The following is a 9,421-nucleotide window of genomic DNA, read 5'->3' as shown; positions in this document are numbered from 1 at the left end:
GCAAAATCGAGTGACTCAGATTTTCTTAGTGAATTGGCTTTATGAATTTTGGTTGAACAAATGTACAAATCAATGACGACTTACTGCTCCTTCGACGTCATGTTTTGACATTCAAACCCTCATTTATCTCTTTCACTACTCTGATTTCACGTTTTGATATTAGAACCCTCTTTTATCTCTTTTTTTAGGACCTACTATCCTAAAAGGTATAAGTTTATTCTCAAACTATGTTAAAGGGTCACAAAAAGATAATATTACTATTATCTAAAATTGTGTTGGTTAATATTACTACAAAACCCATCGTATATGTATGAACTCATGAAGCTAGAAAGGCTAAAGCTGTGAAAAATTGTTTACATGTTTTATGAATGAAAAAGTTAGTAAAAACTTCTTGCTACTTCCATTTGTAGAATTTCTTAATGTGAGGGCATAAGCATATTGTTAAAATAGAATATATTGCAATTTAGAGTTATCAATGGGAGAAAAAAAATAGATCTATTCGTGACCTCTCTGTGTCACCAAAAGAGCAAGGCCATTTTCACCCAGTTTGTTCTAGAAACAATAAATCAATATATTGATCGAATGAATTTATTTTAATTAGACTATGTCTTTTATCTTTGTTTTTTTCTTTACATTGAAAAAAGTAATTACTCACATAACCATATTTACCAATATAATTGATATATTTTAATAAAATTATTAATAATTATTAAACATAAATTATTAATGAGTAACTATTTTTTATTATTAATAACTATATAAATAATATATTTATATTTATATATAAATTCTTAATTTGATCGCATTTAATTAACATTAAATTACCAAATGCTGATGTATTTTTTCTTCTCAATGTAATGTTTTTTGTCATGGCCGATGTATTCTTTCTTCTCAATGTAATGTTTTCTGTCATTACATTAATCAATGGATTATTATTATCCTGCTACTGGCAGTAGTTCTAAATATGGTTGACTTTCATTTTTTCTTCTCAATGTAATGTTTTTTGTCATGGCCGATGTATTCTTTCTTCTCAATGGAATGTTTTCTGTCGTTACATTAATCAATGGATTATTATTATCCTGCTATTGGCAGTTGTTCTAAATATGGTTGACTTTCAATTGATCTCAGTTTGACTGGAAAATAAAATAACACTTTCTAATGTTAACATTAAAAACTAATTTAATTTTTTTTTGTTGAATCAATTTGGGTCTTATTGTATAATGATGTTGGGTAACAGCAATTGTTAATTCATATAAATATTGGTACGACAATCCTACATTAATGTTAAGGCTTACCAATCTCCAACCTGCACAAGAGATGTGCAATAAAACAATGAAAAACAAAGTGATTAAGGTTGGGAATAAAAACTCCGAGCTGCATTTACTATCAATCCACGACAAGATTTCTTTAATTAATTAATAAAGTCATTGGTTATAAATCAATTATTATTCTCACACATTATTTTAATTAATAAAGTTATCACTTATTTTCGGGAATCAGAATGTCTAATGATTATGAAAAAATATTTTAGCTATTATTCCCACATATTTAGGAGAATATACCTAATTATTTGCACTGAAAAAATGATTTTATTTTTTGTTAATATACTTTTTTTAATTATAGAAACAGTAATTTATTTATTTTAAAATAAAAATAAAGTATATGGCATAATTATTTTTTAAGGAGAATAATTTTTGGCTAATTTCTATAGGGTGTTATATATAATATATTTTTATGATTTTATTTATTATTTCAATAATATTATTTGTTAATAACTATTTTAAATGATTTATGAATTCTAATAAAGCCCACAGGGCTTTGGATTGGCGGTGAATGAGTGTACTGTTAAGGCACTCCTTGCGAAAGGTCACTGGGGGCTTACCTACCAAAAAAAAAGATTTATTAATTCTAATAATTATATATATACATATTAATAATTTATTTATTTCTATTTATTTTTCTATTGCTAATTTATTTCAGTTATTTATAATTTTTTTCTTATAGATTTACATTCTAGTTTATTCTTGGATAACTTTGTTTACTTATTATCCTGCTTCTATAAACATAAATTAAACGACACTTTACCAGATTTATTTTATAAAATATATATATATTTTTAATAAAATTATTTATTTTTTAATTTTAATTTTCTTTCCTTTCATTCGCTTAAAAGTGTTGGGTCTTATTTTGTAATCATGACATCCAAATAGAACAATACATCACTTGGGTCTCATGTTCTCTTTTAAGGCCTTGGTGAGGCCTTTGTGTTCTATTATTTCCTCTAATTTCATAATAATTTTACCAGTGCTCACAATAGTGAATACTCCTAACAATAAACATCATCTCTCTGCAAAGCAATCAAATCTCTTTTTTTGTAATTATGACATCCAAATGGAACAATACCTCACTTGGGTCTAGTGTTCTCTTTTAAGGCCTTGGTGTTCTATTATTTCATCTAATTTCATAAGAATTTTACCAGTTCCCACAATAGTGAATACTTATAACAATAAACATCATCTCTCTACAAAGCAATCAATCAATCATCTCGTAAAATTTTATGCACGCAATGGAAGTAAGTTCATGAACCAAAACTAATTACATCACATCTATACAAAATAAATTAGTAACTAAATCAAACTAAGCAACGGGAATGTTAACTATACAGCCTTCTTAAATACTTTATTATTATTTTTATAAAAAAACAATAAATCAATTATAATCAATCAATTAGAGAAATTATAGGATGCTTATTATTTATTTGACTTTGAGGTAATTTTTACCTCTAATCAATATAAAGTGCTCAATCACTGGCGCACATCACAAGATAACATAGCTAAATGAGTGCACGGGGTATTATTGGAGATTTGTTAAGTGTGTTTAAACTTTGATACCCATGTTAAGCAACATAGTCGTGTTACTTAACGTAAGAAAGTTATTGGTTATTTTTATTTTAAAATAAAGATAATATTATACTATCTTTAATAAAATAATATTCAACGACATAGTATTGATTATTTAGGCTTAAAAAAGGCATTTCGTTAATCACATAGCAGCGTGAACGGAGGAGGGTGACTAGTAAACCTCACCTAATGCAACAAGGTAGGTTGATATGGGTGGTTTAACATCGTATCAACCATATTTTCATTTGAATCTAGATCCATAAGATTATGTGATTAAGGTCTAGTTTCATTTATGTGTTTAATAGTTTAATTATTATTTTTATATAAATATTTGTAATTAATATAATAATTATTTTTTATTTTTTATTTTAATGATTTATTTTGTTTTTGAGATTAATTATATAATCACTTTTTTAGTCTATATCGAATCAATTAATATTATTTATTCTTAAAACAAACAATAATAATAACTTTTTTTAAAACATAATTTTAAATTATTAAATAAAAAATATTATACCAAAAGAATTTCATTCAAAAAAATTAATAATTAAAACTTTAATACATATATAAAGGATATAATATTGATTCATCTTATAATGTTAATATATTATAGAGTTTATAAATTTAAACTTTAGATTTCATGAAAATCAAGATTTTTAATATATGGTCAAATATTGATCTAGAATTAATACATTAATGTAGAAGGTTTTTTAATTTAAGTGGAAATAAGTAAAACTAAGTAAAACTTGCAATAAGTTGGAATTTCATAAGCATCTTTCATTGAATTGTATTTTTTTAAGAATTGATTTCTAACCTAAAAATAAATAATATTTTTTTAGCATAAAGAAAAAGTATGTATGGATAAAAATGAGCATTAAAATTGTGAAGGGTGAACATATTTTTTTTTAATTTGTGGAATATTTGGATCGTGCAAACTTCAAAATTGATTGGAAAAGGGACCAAAACTATACTCGAAAACTTTCAAAATATAAAATAGTTAAACTATATTTTTAATATATATTTTTGGAATATTTGTATAGTGTAAACTTCAAAATTGATTGGAAAAAGGACCAAAACTAGAAAACTTTCAAAATATAAAATAGTTAAACTATATTTTTAATATAAATTTTTGTAAAATTAGTTAGAATACTAGCTCTAGATAATAATATAAATTATGCTATTTTCATTTAAATTATTATTTAATTTATTACAATTATTTTTTGGGTTTTTTTAAAATGATATCACTTTTCTTCACTTAGGTGTAAGAAGTTTCTCAGGATGTAATTCATGTTATACATTTTAGAGCTTTTCAGGGTATATTTTTTTGTTGATTTTTTCTAGAATTTGTGAGGAATTTGTTGGAATTACAATTTTGCATTGTGAACTCTCCACAATCCAGGTGCCCCAGAGATTTTGTAAGGTGTTGATCCATATATAAAATCGAAAACTCATTTTAAATAACAAAAGATGACAATTTGACCAAAAAATATTTGGTTAGATTTCAACCCAAAACTCCAAAATATATAATAATTAGACAATGCCAAATTAAATTTATAAGAAATCCTACCTCATTAAAAACACCAAATCCCCGGTCAATGCACCTTTAGATGCTTTCATCCCTGAGGATTTTAGTACCGAGCGAAAGGTTACACCTATGCAATAGGCCTTGCTTGTATAGTTGAACCTATTTGATAGGCGCGCATGAGGGGAGAAAGCACTCGTTCACTTTATGAAGCCATACTAATGGGAACATATCATATCTTTTTAAAATCTCATGTTAATTGAATGTATACTATGCAATTAAGAGCGTTTAATGATAACCTCCCTACTTAAATTAACAAGTCTCATTGACATAATAGGTGATGCTCCTATAGAAAAGAAATCCCAAACTATAAAAATATATTTAAAAATCTCTATATTAATTATGATTATTTACTTTCATACCATAAATAATGCAATTAATAATATCTTGAATAGTTTTAGTAGTCTCAGTTTTTAAAGTGGAAACACATAAGGCCGAGTGGCATCTTAGCACTCTTCAACGTCTAATGAATGCAGGGTGCTCAAGAATCCACGTCACATCACATGACAACATTGCTAAATGCATACGCGTGGCATTCAATTCAATGGGGGACTTCGTACTTTGTCTTTTCACTGAACCACAATATGGTGTAATATCGTACGGACAGCTTTAAATTAAAATTTAAAGCCAAAGCCGCTCGCAAGCTACTAAATTTATTGGGGTTTTTTATTTAATTATTATTATTAAATTAATTGGTTTAAGCAAAACCTATCAATAATTTATTAAAAAGTTAAAAATAGAAAATTCTAAGAATGAAACTTACCTTATCTAAATATTTTACAAATAAATTATAGAGTTAATATTAAAGTGTGTGAATTAAATGCTGATTTTTTAAGAATATTATAATTAAATTACAAAATTAATTTTAATATAATTAATAAATTAGATTTTATATTTAATTATTATTATGATTTGAATAGATATGAACAAGTTAGTAATTTTTTTGGGAAATGTATATTATTAATAAAAAGATAAATTATAAATTAATTTTTATATAATTAATAAATTGGATAAATTATATTATATATTTAATGATTATTATTATTTGAATAAAAATGACAAAGTTGGTATTTTTTGTATTGTAGATTTTTAATAATAAATTGTAAAATAGAATAAGTCTATTACCTCCATATATATATATATAGACACACACAAGTGTACATATCTATGATATAATAGAGAGGTTTAATTTTTTTATATAATCTTAATTGTGGATAATCTTAATAGAATGGGAGCTAAAAAAATACTTCTCCAAGGTTCAACCAAGTCAACACTAAAGACTAGGTTTTATTTCAAAAGTGTTATAGATTCTCAGGTGGGAATGATCCTTCTACACTGTAAGGTAAACAATCTTTTTATAAGATTCAACAAGTGAACACTAAGAGGGTAGTGAATTGGATCAATTCTTTTAAAGCTACTTATCATTTTTATAGTTTGGTAAACTTGATACAAGAGAGCTTGGCTTACTTATGCTTCCGTAGAATTATCCTTCCTAATTCTCCAAAGCCACTTTACAATCACTCAACTTTTTTATGAGATGAAAAGAGAAGGATGCAGGGAATTTTGTGGTATCACCCATCTTTATTGACAACCAATAATGCCTTCCATATTTATGGATTTTGTCTGCATATTGTTAAAAAAGAATGTCTCCCATTTCAATGGGATTTGCCTGCCTAATGCCATTCTCAAATAGCCATTATTACATTTGAGAGAACAAAATATGATATTTCAGTTGAAATTCCAATTTTATACATAGATATGATAGTTGGTATGACATTTTTTTTTTGTCAAGTTGTCTGTGATCCTCCAGGCTTGACTTGTGGCTTGAGGAGTCGCGACCTAGGGGCATCCAAGCCGTCAAAGTCACCCGAGGATCGCACCTGGCTTGGGTCACACCAACCCTTAGTTGACTGGATTTTTAAGCATGTCATCTCCCCCTAGCATAAGGCACAACCACCCCCCGCGAGGTTTGTCATGGAGCACCTTGTTGACGAGGCCCATCCTCAACAAGTTGTGCTAGTGAGACTTGACTAGTTGGTATGACATTTCAATATTACATAGATATGATGTTTTCATGTCAAGATGACAAAACATCACTTTCATACAGTTGTCAAAAACCTATGTTTTGTTTTGATTGTTTCAACATTTTATATGCCAAATTAAGAAAATAAGCTATCATTTGAAAATTTGACAGGTTGGCTTTAACATTATTTTTGTTTCCACATTTTATATCCAAAATTCAGAAAATAAGATATTATTTTAAAATTTGACAAGTTTCGGCATTTAATACCCCAAATTCAGAAAATAAGCTATCATTTTAAAAACATGGCAGATTGGCTTTAACATTATCACTATTATTTTAAAATATGACATGTTTCAGCATTTTATACCCCAAATTCATAAAATAATCTATTATTTTAAAAAAATTGACAGGTTAGCTTTAACATTATCTATATTAGAGCTTATGGTTTGGATTAAAGTTGAGGTTATCGTTAAGTATTTATGATCAATGATAGGTTAAGGATTAAAACTTAAAGTTATGGATTTAATGTACAAAAACTAAAGGTTGTAGGTTAGGGGTTGAGCTTCAAGAAATAAGGTTTATTGTTGGTGAATATGATTCAAAGGGTAATTGGTAAGAGTTTGGTTGGGGGTTTAAAGATTATAGGGTCTAAGGATCAAGGTTAAGGGTTTAAGTATTAAGATTGTGAGTTTAGGTTTTAAATCATTAATTGAGACTTAAGACTTAAGGATTTAAGAGTTTAAGGTATGGATTAAGACTTGGGGCCTAAGAACATTATAGGTTGAAGGCTAAAGTTCAAAGTTGTGGGGGAAGGTTAACAATGTTTGTTTATTTTTTCAAAATAAACGTGACAATATCCATTATCTTCCCTAGAACATTAAGATGAAAGGTGGTTTAACCCCCAACTACAATAGCAATCGATAACCCAATGAAACTCAATGAGACTTTAACATTAGATGGAATAGATATCAAGACAAACTCCACATTGAAACAATTCATTAGAACTAACTGAGCTAACTAATTGGGCTTTAAGGTTAATAATTTTGTAGTTAAGGGATTATGGTTAATGATTAAGGGTTAAGATTCATTCATTTTATTACTCCTTGCAATCAATATTGTTTCCCTCGAAGTCTTTTTAAGACCGAATTGCATCTTCTCCATATTAACCATCATCGATTCTTTACCTTTCCCCAAATGAAAAAACTCTAGACCTATTGTCCACATTGTGCCACTTTCTCCAATATTGCTCTTTGACATACAATTCTTCATTTTCTCGCCCCTCTTAACCCCTTTTGATTAGAAATACTATGGTTCACTAAAGCAAGTAATCTTTCACTTCCAGAACATGTTCTTTAAGAATATATAATAAAAAAAAGGGAATGGCTCTGAAACCGCGCATCTCAGCAAACCGCAACGGTTTCGGATAACATTCCATCACGCGGCCTCAGGACCACCGAATCGGTTTTCAGTTTAGGGCGCTAGGGTTTCGGAACAGTCGACAGCTCGACGGCATCGGGGAGTTTGGGCAACTAGCCGGCATGGCGGAACTACCGGCAACGGACCTCGTGGACTATTCCGAGGATCCGTTGTCTGGACAATCGGTATTCGCTGACCCCTTTCTAGCATCTTCGGGATTCGCATCTTCATCCGCTGGAGGCTCACAGGTACCGAACCTCTTGACTAGGGTTAACTCGCTGAACTTCGCCTCGCCTTTCCAGGGTCTCGAGGCTCCGCCATTATCACCTGGGACTGCCTTCCTGCTCGCATCCTCATCTCCTGTGTCTCTGTCTCTCGAAGACATCCCACCCCCGCCGATTGAATTTCCTACTACGCATGCAGAACCAAGGGTTCCTCCGCCTCTGCAGACAAATTCGTCTATCCCCTCCGCATCAAATGGGCCTAAACCCTCAGGATGTTTTGGTACTACAGCTGTAAATTCAAGTCCCCCCCGGACATCTTCGGCGGGTAATGCAAACCCTCTCTCGGATCATCCATCTGCTCCTAGAACAAAAAAGCAGAAGGCGAGGTGCGTTAGGGCCATAAGGAAGGATACCACGGTCTCATTCGGAAATTCACCAAGTTTTGAGGAAACTATGGCGCTTGCTTGCACTGTATTGGTGGGTCACGTGCGAGGGCGCACATACTCGGCCGAACGTTTTCTGCGATGGGTCAAGGAGATTTGGGGTTCCCTGCTTCCACAGCTCCCAGAGGTTGAGGTCCTCCCTTGAGGATGGTTTACCCTCCATTTTGCCAGCGAAGGCCACACGAATACAGTACTCGAGCGATACTGGCACATCGAGACGGCCCCCGTACTTTTGAAGCGATGGACCCCTTTATTCGATCCTGAAAGGGAGCAAATCGCCGCTGGACCACTGTGGGTAAGGTTACCAGGACTCCCCCGCCAATATTGGAATGACGAGGCCTTCATCAAAATCGGAAATGCTCTGGGGACCTATTTGGATCACGACCGCTCCTATGTAGACACTAGAAGGAGAACCATGGCTCGCATCTTGGTGCATCTTGATACCAGGGAAGGATTAGAGGAGGATATCACTCTACAATGGGGAAGGCACAGGCGTATTCAGATATTGGATTACGAGGGTGTTCCATTTCGGTGCAACCGGTGTCACCAAGTGGGGCACCTGTACAAGGATTGCCCTCTTAACAATCGCGCAGACAGTACTCCAAAGATCACTCCTATAGCTCCCAGAAGATCTGCGCCTCAGATTTCTCCGCCATTAATGGGCGCTTCGGCACCTCAAGGAGCTCTACACCACCCTGCGACTAACACCGAGGGCTCAACCACTCCTCCCATGACAAGGACAAGGGCAGCTGCTGCAGCAATCCAGAAAACGTGTACAAATCTCTCTCCTCCCTCATTCTCTCTTTCTCATACATCTGATTGCTTAAATTCAA

Source organism: Pinus tabuliformis, chromosome J (assembly GCF_031772625.1).
Source record: "Pinus tabuliformis cultivar Carrire ecotype Pingquan chromosome J, CPIR1, whole genome shotgun sequence".
Taxonomy (NCBI): Eukaryota; Viridiplantae; Streptophyta; class Pinopsida; order Pinales; family Pinaceae; genus Pinus; species Pinus tabuliformis.
Note: the sequence above shows the minus strand (reverse complement) of the source record.